This window comes from Camelus dromedarius, unplaced genomic scaffold (genome assembly GCF_036321535.1).
Source record: "Camelus dromedarius isolate mCamDro1 unplaced genomic scaffold, mCamDro1.pat HAP1_SCAFFOLD_29, whole genome shotgun sequence".
NCBI classification, from domain to species: Eukaryota; Metazoa; Chordata; class Mammalia; order Artiodactyla; family Camelidae; genus Camelus; species Camelus dromedarius.
Window position 1 is genome coordinate 400,055 of NW_026989784.1, and position 21,251 is coordinate 421,305.

At 35.1% G+C, this 21,251-nt stretch overlaps 1 pseudogene; it reads left to right on the forward strand.

Moving 5' to 3' along the window:
• LOC135320647 (early endosome antigen 1-like) overlaps positions 1-21,019 on the forward strand; it is a 64,266-nt pseudogene extending 43,247 nt beyond the window's left edge.
• The last annotated feature ends 232 nt before the right edge of the window (positions 21,020-21,251 follow it).

A 21,251-nucleotide genomic window follows, 5' to 3' on the forward strand; every position in this document is an offset into this window, starting at 1 on the left:
GTAAATTATGACTTTGACCTTAAATGAAACATATGCTTAATTCTTGAAATGTGAAGATACTCTGCTTGTAATTGGATAGTAGACTCATGTTGATTGTCTTTAATTACTACAATGATTAAAATATAAGTAATAACAATTAGGAAATGTAATTAATATTGTGTTTCAATAGCTACTGTACTTTTTTTGTAGAACTACAGTCTTTGGAACGACAATTAGAAGAAGCTCAAACAGAAAATTTTAATATTAAGCAAATGAAAGACTTATTTGAACAGAAAGCAGCCCAACTTGCCACTGAAATTGCAGGTAAAATGAATCAGAATTTTTTTTAGCCAATAAATCAGTCTCATTACCTTTTTACCATTGTATGTTTGAGAAATAAACATCGTATTTTAGTGTGATAAAGCATTTGTTAGACTTAATATGGTGATGATTAATGGAATTTAATGGTAAGAGAGTTGCTATAATGATAACAGAGTGCTCTATAAATTGTTTCATTTGTCCTCTCATCTCTGCCTTTCAAAAGACTCACTTTACAGAAGATGAATTTTCTTTTGGGGTATGCTTAAAGATTAACAAGTAACATTTTTGAAGAAGTTAAATAATATAGAGTTAGTATTTGTTTATGCTATCAATTACATGTAATTTTTTCAACTACATGCTTTTGGGTAAAATATTATGTATGATTAAGTATACATTAAAATGCTAATTAGTAATTTAGTGTGTGGAATTTACGTAGACAAAGACATTTGATCATTTTAAATTTATCATTTAATGTAATTAGAAGCACAATTTTATTGTATATATTTATAGTTATCTAAGGAATGTGAATTTGAATTAGAGTGATATATATATAGATAGATACAGATATAGCTATGTACTGGAATATAATTTATAAAACTGTTCTTCTCTAAAGTTAATGTCATGAAACTAATATTTATATAACTATCCTTAGTTAGATATAAAGTCAAAATATGATGAAGAAAAGAGTCTTCGAGAAGCTGCTGAACAAAAAGTGACACATCTGACAGACCAATTAAATAAAGAGGCGACTGTAATTCAAGATCTGAAGACTGAACTGGTAATTTAGAAACCATTATTAGACTATAAACCTTATTTGAAATTGAAAAATAAAATATGTACTCTGATGAAACTTTTTAGAAATACAGCTTGAGTAAAATGGAGGAAATAAATTCTCCATAGTTTTACCACCTACATATATGATTTTTAAAGTAAAAATTGAAGTTTACAATACATAATTTATGATGTTAACATTCTTATTGTTTCTGTCTTAATATTATCTGTCTTACTTAGTAGTTTTCATATCTGCATCTCTGATCTTACCGTCCTTTGAACTTTGTTTTATAAATCCACCTACTTTTAGGATACTTTTCTAGCTTCGATTTCAGATTGGACAAGTGTAACATCAAGTCATCATATTTCCTCCATAACTATATTTATGTCACTGGTACTACCCATTTTCAGCACTCTCCCCAGGCTTAACAACCTGGGATCTGTTCTTGCCTCCTTCCTGTCCTTTATTTAGTACTTAATAGATATATGAATAAATGAATCAACTATATTGAACCTGCAGCAGACTCTAATTATGCTTATATTTGCTCCTCCTTCATTTTATTACCAGTTTCCTAAGATAGAAAATGAAAGAATTTAGCATTTATCAAGTGATTGTTATTACCAGTGAGTGTACTTTGCGAAGGAAGGGAAAGCAATTAAAGCACTGAGGACAACTGTGAATTTGCTAGTTTGCACGTTGAGTGGTAATACTATTAAATATGAGGCAGAGCGGGAAAAGGAGAGGACTGTTGAAGGGAAGACATTAGTGTTTGATGTTCGGAATCTAATAATTGACATTAAAGATTATTTTTATTTTGATTTCTTTGTAGTAAAATTATTTTAAAAATATGTTATTTTAGTTTCACTGTAATTTTTAATTGAAATGGAAATGTGTTGCTTCATAGCTTCGGAGACCTGGTATAGAAGATGTTGCTGTGCTAAAGAAAGAACTGGTCCAAGTTCAAACGCTAATGGATAACATGACCTTGGAACGTGAGAAAGAATCTGAAAAACTCAAAGATGAATGCAAAAAGTTACAAACAGAGTATGCTAACTCAGAGGTAATGAAGTTCACTGCACTTATATGAGATTATTGTTAACTTGTTTAGTGTATACTGTTGAGTAAAGCCAGGATTTGAGATTTTTTTCTGAAGACCTATCAAACAGTATTTGCCTTTCTTTCATTTGGTCTGAGTAATATTTGTATATAGTCAGTATGGTTTGATAGTATTATTTATTTTTGTTTTATGAAGCTAGAAACTTAGAGACGAATGTTTGCATTAAAGAGTATTATTCTATTTAACAAATGGTATATTGTGGAGAAATGATATTTAAAGTTAAATTTGCTCCAGGCTAGTTAATAAGTTTTAATTGAATTTACCTAAATTCAGTTTGGGTAAAGGAAGTGTGATTTAATTTTCTTCAATTGTATTACCAATATTTAGAAAAAAATATTCAAGAAAGGCTTATTTTCTAGTAGACTTGTTTTTTGTTTATCAATTATTGAATTATGTGGTTGAAAGGAGTCTTAAAAATCATCCAGTCTAACACTGCATCCAAGAATCCCCTTTATAGCATCTCTGGTAAGTGATCTACAACTCTTGCTGGGTGATACATTTCTTCATAAGTCAACCATTCCATTGAGTTGACATTTGTTTCCCTGTAATTTGCATGCACAGGTTCAGTTTTCAGCAATTACACAGAATAAATTGTTCTTTTTTTCCACATGAAATATTTGAAGACTATTCATATTTACTCTGAGTTTTCTGTCTTCCAAGATAAACATTCTCAGTTTCTTCTATTGCTCACGTGACTTTGGCCTGTAAATCCCTTATGTAATTATGTCAGTGTATGACAAGCTCTGGGATATGTAGTAAATATTTCTCTTAAAAATGCTAGCCTTTGTTCTTTTTTTATTGTATTATAGGAGATATTTTATTATAACTACTACTATGTGCAGTTCTTAAGCTCCCTTATGTGATGTGGATGTTTGTTTTTCATGTTTTCAGTTTAAAAAGTTAAGTTGTAGTGATATTTTAATTTGCATCTCTTAGAGTTTTTCAGCTTGTGATCTAAAAGCCACTCTATTCATAATTGGTAACATATTAATAAGCCAATGAAGTATAAATATTATAGATAACGTATGTCACTCTTTAGTTTACTTCCTCCTATATCTTATCAATGGGGGAATGGTAAAAGTTTATGGTATAACACATATAGGCATGTGAGAATTTATGATGCTTAACACTTCAGACTTCATGAACCTCAGGTGTAGATTTCCCTAAAGTGATCTTTGTAGCCCAGTGACATTTAATCTCACAACTTTTCAAACAATTTCAGGGAGTTCATGAATTTATCAAAGCCAGATGAAAGCTCCCAATGTATAATTAAGGAGAGTCTGAATCAAAGAATCTCATGAGGAAAAGCCTGATTCAAACAATGCTAAAGTAGAAATACTTGAACCTAGGTGAATCTAGTCATTTATTTCTGTGGTTCAATAAGAATTACTTTTAATTAAATATGCCTGATTACTAGTATTTCTCAAATACTAGTAAAAAAAAAGTTACACTCTTTTGATTAAAAAATTCCTTTAATGTTATTTGAAATTTCAAAATAAGTGTAATAGGGTGACTAAAATTGAATCACAGTAATGGTAGTTTTAGAATACATCTATTTTAATGTGCAATCCTCTTTGACCTTTTCCAACTGAGAATTATGGAGTTATACATACACATCTTATATAAGTAGAGTTTCACCAAAGAGAATAAACTTACATATTTTGGGAAAAATATATGTGGGAAAATATATCTAAGTAATATTTTACTTAAGGATTACTCTATATGGGACGGTGTAGTTCAGTGGTAGAGTGCATGCTTAGCATGCCTAAGATCCTGGGTTCAATCCTTAGGCCCTCCATTTAAATAAAAAAATAAACCTAATTACCCCCCCGCAAAAGAATTACTCTAAGTTTAATATGGAGGATTTTTATAAATTTGTTTTTATTCATGTAGATTAAAATATGTTTATATATAATGAGAATAGGTCATTAGAGATGAGAAAGTTTTAACTAGACATAAAAGATTTGAGGTGAAAGGGTTTAGTATCTTCCCACATTGTCCACCTGTCAACATGGGTGATGAAACAATGATTTGTTTTAATTTAATTTTTTTTTTTAAATATAGTCAGTTTACAGTGTGGTGTCAAAGTCTGGCATGATGTTCAGTCGTACACATACATACATATGTTCCTTTTCAAATTTTTCATTATAGGTTACTATAAAATACTGAATATAGTTCCCTGTGTTACACAGTATATATTTGTTTATCTATTTTATATGTAGTAGTTAGTATCTGCAAATCTCGAAATCTCAATTTATACCCCTTGGTAATCATAAGTTTGTTTTCTATGTCTCTGGATCTGTGTCTGTTTGGAAACAATGATTTATTTTTTTCTCTAGAAAAGATATTTCTGAGAAAGAAGAAAAGTGGCTTAGAAATCCATTCTTCACATTTTAATTTCTTTTAAGTTTTCCTAAAATGTATCTTTCTAAGTGTTTTGAAATAAATTTTAAAATACAGGGATTTGTTCTTTCAGGGTAATTGATTTAATATTTCATCATATTTTTAATAAAACAAGGATACTATTTACTTGCTGTTCAGTTAATAAATACGTAGTGATCAAGACCTCAGATTATGCTGAAATATTTTGAATAGCTTTAGGAAATAGTAGCTTGAGAGTCAGAGCAGTATATTGTTATTAGAAACAAACTCTTTTTGAGCACTTAGGTTTTGGACACTATGCTAGGCACTTTAAATATGTGGTTTCATTTGTTTCTTTTATCCCTGTAAGTTAAGTATTAAGTTTGTTTTAACCATGTAAGTTAAGTACTAAGTTTGTTTTATGTGTAGGGAATTTGGGCTCATTGAAGTTAAATAACTCATTCAAGGCCATGTACCTAATATAAAGAAGGTAGCATTAGATCCCAGGTTGTATACAAAGCCCGTGTTCTTTTTGTATCATGTTATCTCCCATTTTAGGTGATCTGATGATTGCCTTGTAAGTAAATTTGTGCTATTAATCTTTACTTAATACTTATTATTATTACTTTTTAAATTTTGACATATTGTATTGAATATAGCTTAAATACCTTTGAGTTGTGTCTCATACCATTTCCATATGAAAAAAATTACCGTCTTAATCTTCCATCTCATTTATTTGTTTATAACTCTTTTAGCTTCTGCTTACTCTTTAAATATATGACATTTATTTTATTAATTTATTAAAATTCCATTCTATTTATTCTCAGTTAAACATGCTAATAAATTATAGCACTGAAGGAACTTAATAGAAAAAAATTTTATTTTTTATATTACTGCTTTAACTGAACCTAAATATTGACATCAGAAACAAAACACATTAAAAGAATTAAAGAAGTGAAAAATGCAGTGGTTTATTTGATATTTCTAGTTTAGGCTGAAGATATATAATCTGGTGTACATTGTTAAATATGTTCCATTACTGTCATTGAAAATATACCTTATGCATTTGTAGACAGTTCATTTTTTTGGTCCAGATATTTTAAAAGGCATATAGAAAAATAACTCATTTTAAAGCATTTAAAAGGGCTTTATAAATAATTAGCTATTCTTTAGATCAGAAATTAAGGCTTTAAAGGTTAATAAAAGTATTATTTCCAAAAATCTGCATTTTTGAAAATATCAAAATGGTAATCAGCTTATTTGGTGTGGTCTTTAATGAAATGATTCTTTAAAAATTTTATTTCTATTCCAAATATACTCATTTGAGTCCTAATTTTTAAAGCTAAAAAGTTTAAAAAGATACAAAATAAGTAATATTACACTCATGCATAGTTATGAAAGAGCATTTGAATAACTTTTAAAAGTATGCTAGTGTAAGATCAGAGATTAGTAGTGTGTTTGGACTTTTTATCGTGTGTTCAATGTGTACTTTTGTCAGTCTTGTCTTCCACCTTTCATCCATTTTTTTTTTTTCTGCTTTCTAATGGAGATGCTTAAACTTGAGGTAATGTGTTTTTGGAAGGCTTTGAATAATAGTAATACTTCTAATATAGCACCTTCTTTCATCGTATGGCAAATTTTGTGTTTCAAGGCAATATAAGAACTTCAAAGATATACTCATTTTTGTTTTATTAACCAAGCAAACTTTTAACCATCTTTAAAATAATTATTTGCTAAGAGTAGTAGAATTTGAGGACAATAATTATAATCCTAAAGCACTAGCAGGATGTTTGCTTGAAATATCATTCTTTAATTCTTTTGTAATTTATAGTTTTCTAGTAAAATTTGATGTTAAATTCAATAACATGGCTTCAAGGGAATGCAGGCTATTTTATAGGATCTTATATACTGTTTTCATGGGAACAAATATTTGTTAACTTCTAGGATATAGAGTCACTCATCCCTTTAGTGAGTATTTTTTGAATGCCTGAGTGCCAGCAACTATTTTAGGTGTGGGGAGTACAAGAGTGAATTAAACAGAGTGCCTGCTCTCATAAAGCTTATCTTCCTTTAGCCAAATAATATGTAAGTAAACCAAATCATGATAGAAAGTCGGTTCATGCAAAGTGCTATAAAGAAAAACAAAGCAAGATACAGGCAGTAGTGGGGCTGGAAGTAATATGGGACAGTTTTAGAATGATCAAGGAAGATATCCTCAACGAGGTTACATGGGAAAGAATGAAGTAAGCAAATAGTATGGTGAGTAACTGGGAGCAGCATTCTCAGGAAGAGGGAATGCAAGTGTTACAGCCTCCGGGCACAGATGAGCTTCGCCTGTTAACTAGTAAGGAGTGTCAGTGTGGCTTGAATCTTCTTTGTTTGAATTTCACCATAGTGATAACTAAATAGTGAATGTATTTATTTTCTTTGAAAATTTTGTCTTTCTTCAATCTGTATTTTTTCTTAACTAGAAACATAATACATGATCATTGTAAAAAATTAAAATGACTCATATTGTGCAGTGGAGAAAGTGAAAGTTTCCTGTAATTCACTCCCGTTTCTCCTCTTCCCCACAACTAAAATGTACCTTTAGGTATATACTCTTCCCACATCTTTCTTTTTTCCCTCTTTGAGTAAATTAAATTTAAAAAAATTCTTGCTTTTATATTTTTAAAAATATGAATTATAATTTAAAAAAATACATATTTAGTGTACAAAGGATACATTATAAAATTATGTATAAGAACATATCTAAAAGCTATAAAAATAACAAAATTGGGATATGTTTTCTTTGTTTAGTTTCTTCTGCATTTTGGAATTTATCAGCAAGATAGACATGTTACATCTTACAGACTTTAAAGTGGAATCAGGGTATTTTAATGAAATATACTCAAAATTTGCACTTTAGTACATACTGTTTATTATTTCTGTTTATTATGTGCGAGATACTCTAGTCATTCCTTTGATAGGATATTTACAAGTAGGGATTTAAATATAATTTCTTTTCTTGTGTGATAAGTAGGCATTTGTGTTACATGATTAAAACATAGTAATTTGAAATAGCCAGGTTGTTTTAATGTTTTTATTAATATCCATAGTGTTGCTAATAGAAAATGATTCTGAGATTCAGAGTTGTTAGATACAGCAATTTGAAGTAAACTCTTAATACCTATAACCATGTGAAGGATGCATGACCATTTTAAGACAGAAGGTGTTAGGATATACTTTAAATTGAACACAGTTAAAAAGACATGAATATTTAAACATTCCCTTTTTTGAAATATATGATATATATATATATATATTTTTATACATATATTTTCCATAAAAGGTAAGGCCATGAACATATCTCAGACATGCTGCCATTCCCCAAAACATTTTCAAACCTCTTTTAGTTGACTTTAAACCAGTTGGGAAAACACTCAGAAAACTAGTTTCATTAATTTATGGTTATTAAATAAGATAAACCCAAGTGTTTGATCATTCAGTTCACCTACCTTGTTTACTAGTTTGTTTCTAAAACTTATATATTCATCCATTTATAGTGGATTTGGTTTTGTCACTAGTGAGAATCTTTAAAAAGAAAAAAGGTGCCATGCATTCTGGAAGGGTTTCCAAAAGAAATAGCAAAAGATCTTTTGGCATTATTTTTATAATAAATTAGTAGCCTTTTAAGGTTTCCCCCTTGAAGATGAAAGTACTCATTTGTAATATATAATATAGTAACTGCTGATGTATTTGTTAAAATTTTTAAAAAAGTTTACCATATTCATATTATAAAGTTTATTTACTAACAATGTAAACAATGAATTAGAAATACAAAGTTCTTTTCAGTTGTAGGAAACCATACTTTAAAAACAGTACTTAGTCTCTGTAGTGGTTAAAACTTTCATGTATAGAAAGTTTGTATTTCCAAGATCTTTGCTTATCTTCCTCTTATATTATTTACTAAATGATCAAATCATTGTTTCAATAATAGACATTAATTTTATTTAAAAATGTTAAAATGTATTAAAGCAAATTCATGTCCAGCTATTATCCATGATCATAGTGTGATCCAGGTTAGTGAAACTACATATAATTTCTGTTTGATAACTTCTATTGACAGGTACTTTCAATTACAGTGAAAAAGATGATTCACCACCTTTAAAGGTGTTTCTGTGTTGGTTGTTTGCATTTAACATGATTTTGAAGTAAAAAGAAAAGGCTATGCTATAGAAGTTGGGAGAAAATACAGGCATGACTTGCATATCCTTTTTAAATTCAGGATTAAAGTATAGAATTTAAAGCCAGTAAATTCAAGTTTGCAGTTTGATGCTTACTTCAGACACATAAAATAGGATGTCAACTTTTCACTTACTGTATTATTAAATAAAGTTGTTCATTTTGGATAAATTTTAAAAATTAATTTTCAGTCAAAGAAGTTGTGGGGTGGCAGTAGAGGGTGGTAAGATAAAGAACCAAGTTGAAATTTCTAAGGATTATTTCAATTTAACAACAACAATGACAAAAATCTATGGAATCTTAAAACCTCTGGATGCTTTCATTTCCTTTTTCATTTTAGTTTGCTCTAATTTTTTCTTTTTTTTTTTTTCTTTTTAGGCCACAGTAAGCCAGCTGAGAAGTGAACTTGCCAAACGCCCCCAGGAAGTTGCTGTATATGTGCAGGAACTACAGAAACTTAAAAGTTCAGTTAATGAATTAACACAAAAAAATCAGGTGAGAATTTAAAAACTATATATAATGGGGAAGTGATTTTGTATATCTTAAATTTTAATCTTGTGTATGTTATTTATATATTGGCACAGTACAGTGTGAGTTAAGTTTTTTTTTTTTTTAATGTTACATACATTCACACTGTTACGCAACCTGTCTCCAGAACTCTTTTCATCTTGGAAAACTAAAACTATACTCATTAAACAGTATTAAACAATTCCCCATTCACTGTCTCCCCTGACCCAAACCTTTTTTACTTTCTATATCTATGAATTTACTATTCTAAGTAACTCATATGAGTGGAATCACAGTATTTGTCTTTTTGTGCCTGGTTTAGTTCACATGGGATAATGTCCTCAAGGTTCATCCATGTTGTAGCCTGTGTCAGATTCTCCTACCTTTTTAAGGATAAATAATATTACATTGTACGTGTGTTATCATATTATCTATTCATCTGTTGATGGATACTTGGATTGCTTCCTTCTTTGGGCTATTGTGAATAGCGCTGCTTTGAACATGGGTATACAAATATCTGTTTGAGACCCTGCTTTCAGTTCTTTTGGGTATATACCCAGAAGTGGAATTGCTGGATCAGATGGTAATTGTTTTCAATTTTTTGAGGATTTCACCGTACTGTTTTCTATAGTGGCTGTATCCTTTTAAATTCCTATCAGCAGTGTACAAGGATTCAACAGTTTCTCCATATCCTTGCCAAAATTTGTTATTTTCTGTGTTTATTTTTGTTTTTGTTTTTTTTATAGTAGCCATCTTAATGAGTGTTAAGGTGGTATCTCATCATGGTTGATTTGCATTTCCCTAGTGATTAGGTTGATGAGCATCTTTTCATATGCTTGTTGGCCATATAATTTTAGTTGGGTTGTTTGTGTTTTTGTTGAGTTGTAGGAGTCCTTTATATGCTTTCGATATTAATCCCTTATTGGATACATGATTTTGCAAATATTTTCTCTCATTCTTTAGGTTGCCTTTTCACTCTGTTCATTGTGTCTTTTTGTAAAGGAAAAACACTCCTGTGTGTCTCCTCTACTCTCAGTACTGTACCGCAACTTCACATCTGACATCAGATGTGTGGGTGTTCTGTATATCAACAATTCTGCGACACCAGCTGGGTGTCCGACAGTTTAACTCAGTTCTTACACTATTTACCTGGATCTGGCATCAGATTAAGGGTGCAGTCCCACCAGCCTGTGCCTGAACACCCGTACCTTCCCCACACCCCAATTCAGACACCAGTTCAAAGTCCATCTTGTTACTTGTACTTCTGAGCAACTGGCTATAAATGGGAGGTTCCCAGGCCTCTGCCTCTGGTTCAATTAATTTGCTAGAGTGACTCACAGAACTTGGGAAAACATTTTACTTATTACATGACTGGTTTGTTATAAATGACTATAACTCAAGAACAGCCAGATGGAAGAGATGCATAGGGCAAGATACGTGGGAAAGTATATGAAGCTTCCATGCTTTCTCTGGGAGCTCTCCACACGTTCATCAACCTGAAATCTCTCAAATTTCTTTCCTTCTTTACATAGGCACAGATGATCAAATCACTGGCCATTGGTGATTAAATCAACCTTTAGCCCCCTCTTCTCTCCCTGGGGAGCAGGTAGGGCTAAAAGTTCAACCCTTCCTTCAAGTTTGGTGCCCCTAGCACCCGCCCCCATCCTTAGAGCTTTCTAAAGAATCACCTCATTATTAAAAACTCATAGGTGGCTGAAGGGGGCTTGTTATGAATAGCAAAGGATATCTTTATTGCTCTTATCACATAGGAAATTCCTAGGGTTTTAGGAGCCCAGTTCCAGAAATGGGGACCAGGACCAAATGTATATTTTACAGTATCGCACCTTGGATGCACAGAAGTTTTAGATCTAATCCAATTTGTCTGTTTTTACTTTTCTTGCCATGTTTTTGGTGTCATATCCAAGAAATCATTGCCAAATTTTGTCATGAAGCTTTTCACCTGTTTTCTTCTAATAGTTTTGTAATTTTAGATCTTTGATCCATTTTGGAAAAATTTTTTACAGCATAAGGTAAGGGTTCAGTTTCTTTCTTTTGTATTAGGATATCCAGTGTTCCTAGCACCAGTTGTTGAAAGGACTGTCCTTTTTTCTATTGAATGGTCTTGGCACCCTTGTTGAAAATCATTTGACCATGTGTGAGTATTTATTTCTGGGTTCTCTATTCTTATTCTGTTGGTTTAGATGTCTTTTTAAATGTCAGTACCACATTGTTTTGACTACTGTAGCTTTCAATAAGTTTTGAAATCAGGAAGTGTGAGACCTCCAACTTTGTTCTTATTCTGTATTTTTTTGTAATGTTAATATTTTCCACTTTGTTTCTTTAAAGATGAGCAACAGATAATATTTACTTTGGAGGCAGGGCAGGCATGGTATTAATACTTTTTCCCCCCATGTCTTTACTTTTTTGTTGGTGGAATAATAGGGAGTTATTAAATCTTTTTACTCAAAGGTATGGTGAATTTGTTGGCTTTGCTTTAAATAACTTGAACCTAGTATTCTGATGAAATATAACAAGGAAAAATCAAGGCAGAAAGTAACATGGTAGAAGGGAAAAAGAGATGAGAATAATTGGTTGTAAATAGTAAGCTTCTTGTCACAGCCAGGTGAATGAACTTGGGAGCACATCCTCCAAGTCTTGTCAAGTTTTCAGAGACTGTAGTTCTGGCCCATGGCTTACTATAGTCTAAGAGAGACCTTGAGGTTGAACCATCCAGCTAAGCTGTTTCTGAATTCCCTGACCCTCAGAAAATGTGTGAGATAATAGATAAAATTTTCAGCTCCTAAGTTTTGGGGTGTTTGTTGCTTGTGCCCTTGCACAGTATTTCTCAAACTTCTTGATCTCAAGACTGCTTTATATTCTCAAAAGTGTCATGAACCCCGAAGAGCATTTATTTATTTATTTTTTTGGTTGCATCTATGGACAGTTATGTCAGAAATTAAAATAAACTAAAAATATATGTTCATTATTTTATTTAGAAAACAGTAACCATTAGATATTAACATAAATAACAAAAATCTTATTAAAAATGTCTATTTTCCAATATAAAAAATAGTGGTGGTAGTTTACATTTTTTCAGTCCTCTTTAATGTCTAGCTAATACAGGACAGATGGATTCTTCTATCTGCTTTTACCTTTAATCTGTTGTGATATGGTTGAAGTGTGCATAGAAAACTTAGTTTTACACAGATGTAGTTGGAAAAGGGAGGACTAAATAGCCTTTTCAGATAATTGTAGCTATTTTTATTTGATATTGTACTAAATTAGATAAGGTATAGTTTCTCAAAAGTTAGTTGCAGTGTAGATTCTGAAACCATATCAATGCAGTTTTTGTACTTTGTAACACTGAAATTCATTCCTCTGTCTTGCCTTTTGAATAGACCTTTCCTATGCATGATTTTTATAACATAATGCATTAGTCATGTGAAAAATACTGGTTCACTGAGTTATGCAGATTTCCCAGATATTGAACAGTTCACTGTACAGTATAAAACAAGTCACATTTGTCAACATCACCATCAATCTCAGTACAGGCTTTAAGCATAAGGAAGTGTCAAGCTCATGGTGGTAGATACAAGTTTTCCAAAATTCTAAGCTTCATCTTGAAGCTTCAGTTTTATCATTGGCAACCAACGGGATCACTTCTATTCTTTGACATGACAGATTCTCTTCCTACCCAAGTCTGAATAATGATAGTTCGTCCGTGATTCTTTCCAGTTGAAATAGCGTTTCAAGGAAAAAAGCAACTAGCTCAATTGCATAAATGCTTTTCTATGTGACAATTACATTATTCTTTGGTATGCAGCCAAAGTGATCCATATATACTTCCTATTTTTTCACACAGTTTTTCTTTTTTCTTGTTACAAATACTGCAGCTATGAACTTTCACCATAAATCTCATGCATTTGTGCAGGAATTAAATTGTTATGTACTCTCATGTGAAATTGCTGGGCTACTGGCTACATACATACTCATATTTACTAGGTGATCCCAAACTGTTTTCCAAAGTAATTATACTAGTTTACCATTTTCTATTTCTCCATCAACACTTGGTGCTGACTGATTTTTAAAATTTAATCTTTTTATGGCTGATAAAAACCTCCCTGCCTCCCTGTCCCTCCTTTTTTCTCCTGTCAAACTCTATGTAGAAAACATCTACATACACTTTAGTTTTATCTTTGTCCCTCAATTTGATTTTTAATTTCTTTTGAGATTAGAGTTGACCTTCTGCCTCTTGGAAGTTGGCCAGATGTGTACATGCAGCAGATGTTTATGATCAGTGTAGTTTGTTACGTATTTCTGAAACATCAAACCGTTAATATTTATGAAACAAACATCATATATATATATTATATATATATATATTCACACATGCCTATATACGTGCACACACACTGTTAAAGGAAGTACTCTGTCTATTTTATGAGCACTACAGGGAATCAAGATGGTTTAGTGTGGTAAAAATGGAATTTTTTATTAGGGGATAAGAGGATTTTCTACTAATCTTAATAATCTTTACAGAAGTGTAATACTTGACAATTTTTTTTCAAAGTGTTTTCTTGCTTAGGATTTTTTTCACCAGTTAGAGCAGGAGCAAGCAGAGAGGTGCATCTATCGCTCGCTCTCTTTTTTTTTTTTTTTTTTGAATTTTTGCCTTCTGCCTCCCTCGCCACTCCTCACCCTTTGTCCTTGATAAATCATAATTGTTGACAGTGGTGATATCCAAGTGTTGTAAATTTGGAAATCTCTATGCTTGGTCTTTTGAAGGCTATTACATGAAATGCCTTGGCAGCTTTTGTGGGTCATAGGCAGCATCAGAGTGGATAGATTACATTTTAAAATATAATGAATGGGAAAAATAGTTGCTTTTATGTTAATGTCAAGTTCTCAGCATTAAGCCAGTGTTTTTTTTAATTACTGACTTGGAAAACTTAAAAACGAGAGGAATATTGAGGGAGCCTCCTTCTTAGTTTCTAATAAGAATCATATTCTGACATTTAAACAATTCTGCAGCTTAGTTTAACTATTTCTGTATGATTCTGAACAAAATCATATGTTTATTTAAAGCTACTAATGTGATTAACATGGGTCACTGTAAGAGACTGACTGTTTTCTGGGTTACACCTCTTATCCATTTTCCATTCTTCATTGCTCTCCACTTTCCAACGGTCCCAGTATTAAGGTGCTCATAGGCCAGAGCGAGAGCCAGATGTGGCAAGTAGTTGTATCGCTGTGTATTACCACTGTGTTGCCAAGTGGTATACTGACATGAACAGAATAGTACAGTGGTCAAAAGCCCGTTTAAATCTCAGCTTTGCCACTAACTGGTTGTGACACACAACCTCTTAAAGTGTGTTTCCTCTTCTGCTAAGAAGTACTGTTATATCCATTTGCCTCTTAGGATTGATGTGAGTATTGAATACATTAATAGATGTTAAAGTGCTTAGACTAGTGTCTGGCTTTTAGAAAGCACCTCAATGAATATTTGTTGTCACTGTTTTTATTTGGAAGTGTTGTGATGCCGAGTTGGATCAAGACCACGGTGGATGTTTTCCTATCTTACTGACTAGTAAATCAGGAAAGGCGTTTGTAGAAGACAACTTTATTTAGCTTAGTCTTTAGGGATGCTAAGGAGCGTATCATGTGGCAGAGGGGTTAATGGCATTTCATTTTAGAGATAGATATATCTATAGAAGGCATGGGAACATGTAAGAGCACAAAATACAAGATGTTGGAGAGCTACAAATAGTTAATTTGTTCTTTCTCACAAAGCTGTTTTGAGGAACAAATGAGATCCCTGAAACTACTCTGTAAGCTCTCAAGCTATAAAAAATACCATTCTTTTTGCATTTCTTCTCATTACCTGGCTAGTAACAAGTGGATAATAGAGCCTAATACAGGGAAATTGTCTCTGTAAGAAAATACGTTGAAAGAACAATTGGTGAGGAAATCAAAAGAGGACTGGACATTCAGAAGGAAAGACTTTTGCCTACTCAAATGATAATTGTTATAAACCAATCTTAACATTCATTTTATATTTTAAATTTGAATAGTATAAGTTTGGAGGAGCATGAATTGACTCACTGAGTGTCTGAATTGTGTTGTGGAAAGTTTATTGGACTTAGAATCATAATACGTGACTCTGCCACCTGGCCAAGTCATATCAAGCTTTTGACTTTAGCTTCTTCATCCATACAATGGGGATGATAATGTCTATCTCATTTTTTGTTGTAAGGATTGATATAGAGAAGAGAATGTGCAATTATTGATTTCCTTAATGGATTCTACTGCATTAAAAAATCAATCTTCAAAAACCATGTTTTCACTATACTTTTTGCTTCAGATTCTATGGGAAGATGATAATGAGAATGAAAAGTTTGTCATACTAAATTCAGTTAGCCTTTTGCATGTAAAAATTACATCATGTGAGTGTATTAGTTTCTTTTAAAAAGAAAGTAAGTGATTTAGGTTCTTTTAAAATTTAATTAGCTCTCATCTGTGCAGTAAAGCAGGAAGATTTTGATTAATTTTTTAGGCAAGTGAATTTTAAACAGTCAATGGTTGTTATGTATTTTTTGCTTCTTAAAGAGCGGAGCTGTCTGAGGGATTATGTGTAGAACTAGTGGGATTACTTGGTTACTTTAAGCCTATGGGGAAGAAGACTTACTACCTCATTACTAGCCTTAATTTTAATAGCATTAAAAAAAATTATATCCCACCCAAGTTCTCAGTATTAGTGTGGTTGCATTCATAAAATTTAGTAACTTGGACTTTTCTTCAAAAAGATACAAGATATCTATAATGATCAACGAATAGATTTAGCTTACGAATTCTAAAATAAATGTTATCTTCTTAAAAGTAGAAAATTATGTCAAGAAAGATGTGGAGTTACTAACAAGACACAAATGTTTATATAAAAAAAGAATTTTCCTAATATACAGATTGACTCAAAATTACTATTTTTTTCTCTAGTCTTTTGGCTCTGTCTCTTTTTTTCTGTTTCTGTTGGTTGGTCAAGACACATCTCTGCTAATTTTGCCCAGAATTTATGGTTGTTCTTTTTACTTTGTCTCCCATCTTCTCTTTGTTATATATATACTTATATCATCTTTCTGACATTGCTTTTTCTATAGTATATTCCTACTTGGTAATTTATATTAACGAACTTCTCAGACGGGTGTTCAAGAATCATTACTGCTGCCTGCCTTTCCCACTTTGGTACCTAGACTTATTACTCCCCTCGAGGTAATAAATAGCATTTGTTATTTTCCCTCATGCAACTTGTTTGTTCCTTTGTGACTTTATCTATTTATGTCTTCTTGTATAGAGCAGATAGCATGAGTCATGTCTACCTATTGCTTAACTCCTCTCACCACTTTACCAAGTTAAAAGTTTATTTTCATGTGATTTTTAACTTACTAGTTAGTCCCACTCAACTTTACTCATTTTATTTAAGACTATATACTCAAGAAATTTAACACAGCTTTTCTATTAATCCATTTTTGCCTATGCATTATGTTTCAACTTTGTTAGAAAAGTTTTTTTTTTTGATATGTGTGTTTCATTTAGATTAGTCTGTTTAAAGGTCAGAGGCTTTGCTAGTCCTCCACTACATCTGTAGTATCCCCTTCTAGCACACTGCATATAAAAAGTGAGCATTATAAATGTCCATGATTGACTCATCAGGTGCTCACCGTGGCTTCTTATCCTGGCTATCTTTGTTACAGAATTGAGTTAAAATTCTAATCCATACCTTATGTGTACATATGATGACTTAAAAATGTTCAATATTAATTGTAACAACCCCACTAAGACCAGACTTTGACATTTGATTAGGCTGACTGATCCAGATCTTTGATTGGAGGTGTCAGTTTTTATACTTTATACTTGATAGTACTGAGTAAAATAACAAAACATGAGATAGGTTAGTGAAATTTTTAGATCACTGTTTTTACATACCTAGAAAGAACTCTGAATTACTCCTAAAATTAGTGTTTGTTAAGAAGAGCAAAAACTAGGAATCAGTAGAATCAGGCATACTACAGCAGTGAATGGTATTGTTATGCTAAAACTCTTACCAACTATGAAATTGTAAAGCCAGAAATCAGAATTGCTGAGGTATATTGTTATGTAAAACAATTTTTGATGATAGAGGAGTAGTTTTAATTTTTAACTCAAATGAGAGAATGTAAATATTTTGCATACCTTAAAGAGTCTAGTTAGTAGATTTTAGTGTTTTCATTTTATGTCAAAATTTTGTTAGTAGTTCTTATTACACTAGTACTAAGAGCTTAGTCAAGTGGACCAATAATAAAATCATAAGTTAGTATGTAATGATTTAATTCTTGGTTGGATATTTTCACTGTTTTTATATTGTAATAATGACTAAACATTTAGTACGAAATGATACTGCTCTAAAGATTGTTTGAATAATTAGAATAATTGAAAGTATTAGGAAAAGAAATAACATTGTTAAATTGATATTTCAGGACTTGACTGAAAAGTTGCAGAAGAAAGAACTGGACTATACTCAGAGGAGAAACACAATGAAGAATGTGTGAGTAAAAAGAATATACAAGCAAGCCTTCCTCAGAAAGACTTAGATTATCAACAGCTTCAGTCAAGGTTATCTGCATCTGAAACGTCTCTGCAGAGAATACAGGCAGAACTAGGTGAAAAGGGAGAAGCTACTCAAAAGCTCAAGGAAGAACTGTCAGAAGTGGAGACCAAGTACCAGCATCTTAAGGCAGAATTTAAACAAACTTTTAATGAACGTTCGTTCATCTAGCACAAAGGGAATGGGTTGCGTCCCGTCCCAAAGGTGGAGACCCCTTTCTTTGCGCTCCTGCACTCTGTCTGTCCCTGTCCCTCCTGGACTGTCTGTGGTTTCCCATGCCTGAGGTGTGGTCTCCCCTTCATTGACCCCCTGAAGTCTGTCTGTCCCTGTTCTCTTTGACCCTCTGTGGAGTCCCGTCCCTGAGGTGGGGTCTCCCCTTCATTGCCCCCCTGCATTCTGTCTATCCCTGTCCCTCCTGGACCCTGTGTGGCGTCCCATCCCTGAGGGGGAGTCTCCCTTTCACTGCCCCCCTGCTCTCTGTCTGTCCCTGTCCCTACTGGACCCTCTGTGGGGTCACTGAGGTTGGGGTCTCCTCTTCATTGCCCCCCTGCACACCATCAGTCCCTGTCCTTCCAGGACTGTCTCTGGTTTCCCATCCCTGAGGTGGGGTCTCCCCTTCATTGTGCCCCTGAACTCTGTCCCTGTCCCTCGTGGATCCTTTGTGGGGTCCCATACCTGAGGTGGGGTCTCCCCTTCATTGCCCCCCTGCACTGTCTGTCACTGTCCTCCTGGACACTCTGGGGTTCCCATCCCTGAGGTGAGGTCTCCCCTTCATTGCCCCCCTGCACTCTGTCCCTGTCACTCCTTGACCCTTTGTGGGGTCTCTGAGTTGGGGTCTCCCCTTCATTGTCTCTGTGCACTCCATCTATCCCTGCACCTCCTGTACACTCTGTGGAGTCCTGTCCCTGAGGTGAGGGTCTCCCTTTCATTGCCCCAATGCACTCTGTCTGTCCCTGTCCCTACTGGACCCTCTGTGGAGTCGAATCCCAATGGTGGGTTCTCCTCTTCGTTATCCCATTGCACTCTGTCTGTCCCTGACCTCCTGGACCCTCTGTGGGGACCCAGAGTTGGGGTCTCCCCTTCATTGCCCCCCTGCACTCTGTATGTCCCTGTCCCTCCTGGACCCTCTGTGGGGTCCCATCCCTGAGTTTGGGGTCTCCCTTTCATTGCCCCCCTGCACTCTCTGTGTCCCTGTCCTCCTGGAACACTCAGGGGTCCCTTCCATGAGGTGGGGTCTCCCCTTCATTGCCCCCCTGTTTCTGTCTGTCCGTGTCCCTCCTGGTCCCTCTGTGGGGTCCCAGAGGTGGGGTCTCCCCTTCTTTGCCCCACTGCACTCTGTCCATGTCCTCCTCAACCTTCTGTGGGGTTCCCATCCCTGAGATGCGGTCTCCCCTTCATTGCCCCCCTGCACTCTGACTGTCCCTGTCCCTTCTGCACCCTCTTGGGGTCCCTGAGGTGGGCTCTCCCCTTCCTTGTCCCCCTGCACTCTGTTTGTCCCTGTCCTCCTAGACACTCTGTGGGGTCCCGTCCCTGAGGTGGGGTCTCCCCTTCATTGCCTGCCTGCACTGTGTGTCCCTGTCCTCCTGAACCCTCTGTGGGGTCCCGTTCCTGAGGTGGGTGTCTCCCTTTCATTGCCCCCTTAAACTCTGTCTGTCCATGTCCTCCTTGACCCTCTGTAGGTTCTCATCCCTGAGGTGGGGTCTCCCCTTCGTTGCCCCCCTGCACTCTGTGTTTCCCTGTCCCTCCTCGACCCTCTGTGGCCTCCTCCACTTCCTCAAATAGGTAGATAGTTAGATAGACAAAGTAACCCCCTCCTTCAACAGACAGAAAAATTAAAAGAAACACTAGCCTACTCCTATGCCTCATCTAGATAGATAGACAGATATATAGAGAGAGTGAGAGATACATAGATAGGCAGGCAAGGAGAGTGACATGCTAGGCGCCTCCTCCGTTAAACAGACACACACATAGACTAGCCTCTCCCTTCCTCCAATAGATAGGCAGTCAGGCAGGCAGTCAGACAGACACACTGACACACTAGAGGCGGGGTGCGGTCTGGGGACGGGGTCTGCGTCACCGACAGGGGACACGGGTGCCCCTGACGAGCCAGAGGATTTTCTCCCATGTCCCTAGCGGCCTGGCCTGGGGGCGATCTCCGCTCCCCCAGGTTCGCCGGACAGAAGCCTTTGAAGTCAGCCTGCTCCTGGGAGCGGGCGTGGTGCTGTCGGGGGAAGAGGTCGGCCGCAGAGGCGGAGGCAGCCCAGCAGCAAAGGGGGATCCCTCGGCGAGTTGCTCTTTTTCTTCCCATCTACCCATCTCCTGGCCTCGGGGCGGCCTCTGCTACCCCAGATTTAATTCTCCTTGTCAGCCAGGTACTGGGAGGCAGTCGAGGTGAGCTCAGGGGAGAGGGACCTCGCCGGGAGCAGACTGCCTCGAGGGAGCCGATCAGTTTGCTCCCATCTCCACAAGGGCCTGGCCTAGGGGCGGCCTCTCCTGCCCCAGGTTCCCGGTATGCATGTTTGCAGGTCAGCCTGCTCCCGGGAGGAGGGCTTGCGCTCATGGGCTGCCCCACCGAGCCAGTGTACTTCCTCCCATGGTAGTCAGTCACTACTTCTCCCTATGCTTTATTTCTATTTTAAAATAACTTACTGAGATATAAGTGATATTTAACAATGCACATATTTAAAGGGTACAGTTGGACAGCTTTTGACATAGGAATAGACTCGGAAAACCGTCACCACAATCAAGGTAATGAACACACGAATCGTCCCTAGCAGTCTCCTCATGCTCTCTTCCAGCCCACCCCTCCTGTCCCCACCACCTCATCCCCTAGCAATCACTGAGCTGTTTCTTGTTGCTATGCACTGGTTTACGTTTCCTAAAAGTAAACGGAATTACACACCGTATCTCTTTTTGTTTGGTTTCTTTCTCTTGATGAAATGTTTTCTGAAAGCAATTCTTGTTGTAGCCTATAATGTATTCCTTTTAAATTGCTGAATAATATTCTGTCTCAGAGTTTGTGCACTTACCTGACGATGGACATTTGGATTGCTTCCAATTTGGGGTTATTACAAATAAAGCCACTATGCTTATTTGTGTAAAAGTTTTTCTATGGACATGTGTTTTCTATTGCCTTAGATAAATGCCAAAGAGTGGAATGACTGGGTGACAGAGTTTATATGTTCATACGGGTTCTAAGTTTAATTTTTAAGAAACTACCTGAGGTTCAAAACAAATGCTGTCATTGTACATCTGCACCAGCAACGTAAGAGGGTTCCAGCTGCTCCACATCCTTAACAGCACCTGATAGGGTCTTTTAAATTTTATCGTCTCTA